This window comes from Rhinopithecus bieti, unplaced genomic scaffold, assembly GCF_001698545.2.
Source record: "Rhinopithecus bieti isolate Rb0 unplaced genomic scaffold, ASM169854v2 scaffold_26143, whole genome shotgun sequence".
Classification (NCBI taxonomy): Eukaryota; Metazoa; Chordata; class Mammalia; order Primates; family Cercopithecidae; genus Rhinopithecus; species Rhinopithecus bieti.
Window position 1 is genome coordinate 4634 of NW_016811634.1, and position 2707 is coordinate 7340.

The following is a 2707-nucleotide window of genomic DNA, read 5'->3' on the forward strand; positions in this document are numbered from 1 at the left end:
GGTAAAAAAGAGTTTATGAAGGTCTTTATTTGGGGATAGCAACCTAACAGTTTCAATAGCTATCAACTTGAGTGTAAGCTAAGAGCTCTACAGAAACAAAAACATAAACTGTTACGGTCTTGCAAGACAAATATCTGTAAGGAATTAGAAAACAAAAAAATTTCCTTGAAAGCATAAACTAAAACTCTTTTACTTGCTTTAATTATAATTCACTATTCACTGATCTACCTTACACATTTCCAAACTTATCTGACCAACCAGAATTATATGAAGAACTAACCTCAGCTGGCTTTGTGTAAACTTCAGACCTTTCAAAAGAATAAATGTAAACACTATTAAAATAAGCTTATCTATACCTGTTTAAAGAGACCCTGAGAAAACCGCAACCAAAACTATTTCAAATGAGATTTTTTTTTTAAAAACCAAAACCGAGTGGTCAAAACCTGTAAATTGACAGAAGTGAGAGATTTCTCATCAACCACTTGTCCTGTTGTTTGAGTGCTAAGAATTTGCTTTCTAATACTGACATCAACTGCACCAACCCTAGCTAGGCCAAGCAGATTTCCATAAGTAGTGAAAAACATGGGGTCTAGCCAAAGCTGCATTACAAAACAAATCTATTTGCAATTTCATGCATGAGGCAAGATCATTTCCTGGGAATTGAGAGTTAAAGGAGCCAATCATGTAGAAGTCCTAAATATGCAAACATGCAAAAGATCAATCATCACATTGTCTTTTTCTTGTTGCTAGAGTACATGCACTATAGAATACCCACTGCCCAAGATATATTGTATGCCATAAAATTTTTTTCTAGTCACTGACTTTTACAGACATACTTATCTTGAGTTTTTCCAACGTGTGGTTCAAACACTGATATTGTAGTTAAGATGTAGCCAATACTGCAGCCCCCTTGTTTTTACAAGATCCACATTTTAATTTGTATATTCCAGAATTGCTACACAGTTAGTTGAACAATTTTATCAGTCAAATTTATGCTCATGAAATCTAGCACTTATAGGTGAAGATGCATCTCAAATGAAATGCTCTTATTTTCAGATTTATCAAGTTTAAATATATTCTACCTTGAACAGACATGTTACTTTCACCTACATTTGAAATGTCAAAATTTCTAGTTACACAAATTGACACAGTGATAACCTTAAATTGTTACAAAAGTGACAACTTATAAACAGCCACTTTACAAAAATCAAACCACACAGAAGAACATCTTTCACATATAATGCACCTTTTCATTATGTTAGAATTTCTGTTCAGTGTCCACAATTGAGAAAAAAACAAAAAATTTAAAAAGTAAACAAGTGCAGCAATTGTGCACCTTTCTAATCCTTTTATTTTTACTATCTGTGTGGATTGGTTGAGCGTTACCAATTCCCAAGACCTGTTAATAAACTGGTCCTCATTATTTGCCAATTAACAATTTGAATCTAAGCTGCAAACAGTTACAGTAATGGGCATTAAGATTTACAACATTGCAGATGAAGTCTAGTTTCCGTTAGTGGAAAGTCTTAATTTCTACAACTGAAACCTTAAGGGAAATCAGACCAATATACACATACAACTTGAATAAATGGGCACAGTCTATCATGGTGTTCATCCCATGCAATTCTGAAGTACTGTTAAGTGTCCTCCTTTAAAAACTTGGGGTGATGGTGCATGCAGTATGCAGTCAAGGTGAATTGCGAGTCTGAGTTTTTCAGAGGGCTTTTTGCTGATGCCGATGTTGTGCATGATGAAGTGTAGAGTCAGCCTGCTGGAGTCCTCTATCCTTCTTAATGCCTCGTCCAGCTTGGGGGAAAGTCCTTTCCATAGAGAAGCAGTGTGCAAGTTTGCAGTTTGTAAGGAATATTCTGAATCAGTTTCCTCTCCTCCAAAGAGAGAGAGCTGCTTGGAGAAATGCAAGTCCTTGAACTGCGGGCGTGCCTGAATGTGTGGGCTCCTTGTTGAACTAAATATAAATAGCTCAGTACATACCAGTAGGGGGCACTAATGTTCAAGGTTATTTTCCAGCATTACATGGCCTTTTGCAACAAAAGCATTCATCAACAAGGTTTTCATTTGAACTAGCTCATCTCAGGAAAAAAAGAATCTAACTGCATATAAATATTTGTCAGCAGATTAAGTACATTCTAAAATGCATAAAATACCTACCTCGTCTTCCCAAATATGGTTTAGTGTAGTCCCAACTGTCATTGTCATTCCTAATAACATTTAGACGAGTTGGCTGTTAAGATTGAAAATAATGTAAGTTCAAACTGTATATCCAAAGCATAAGTATTTCTTTGGTAGGGTGTTGAAAAAAATATTTACCCGTGCATATTCAATTTTTAGTGTGCAACATCCAGCATATATATCAGCTCCATTGAGTGCTGCTTTAGCTTTCTGGGCACAAAGGACTGATTCAAACATAAGCTCTATTAAGGAAATTTGGTTTAAGGTATCTGATACTTAATCATTATTCACTCCCAAAGGACAGCATTGAAAATAATCAGAAATAGTTCTTTTATTTCTGGAAATGTTTTACCTATTTCAGGATGAATTTTAACAGAATTGTCTGTTTTGTTTTGTTTTTTGAGACGGAGTCTTGCTCTGTCGCCAGGCTGGAATGCAGTGGCGCAATCTGGGCTCACTGCAACCTCCATCTCCCAGGTTCAAGCAATTCTCCTGCCTCAGCCTCCCAAGTAGCTGG

The 2707-nt window shown here is 35.9% G+C and overlaps 1 long non-coding RNA gene across 1 annotated transcript; it reads right to left on the reverse strand.

The window, feature by feature from the left end:
- Positions 1-2455, reverse strand: LOC108543715 (uncharacterized). The gene is made up of 2 exons (XR_001889651.1): positions 2329-2455; positions 1-2242 (listed from the first exon to the last, which is right to left on the reverse strand). It is a non-coding gene; the product is annotated as an uncharacterized LOC108543715 (long non-coding RNA).
- Between the last annotated feature and the right edge of the window lie 252 nt (positions 2456-2707).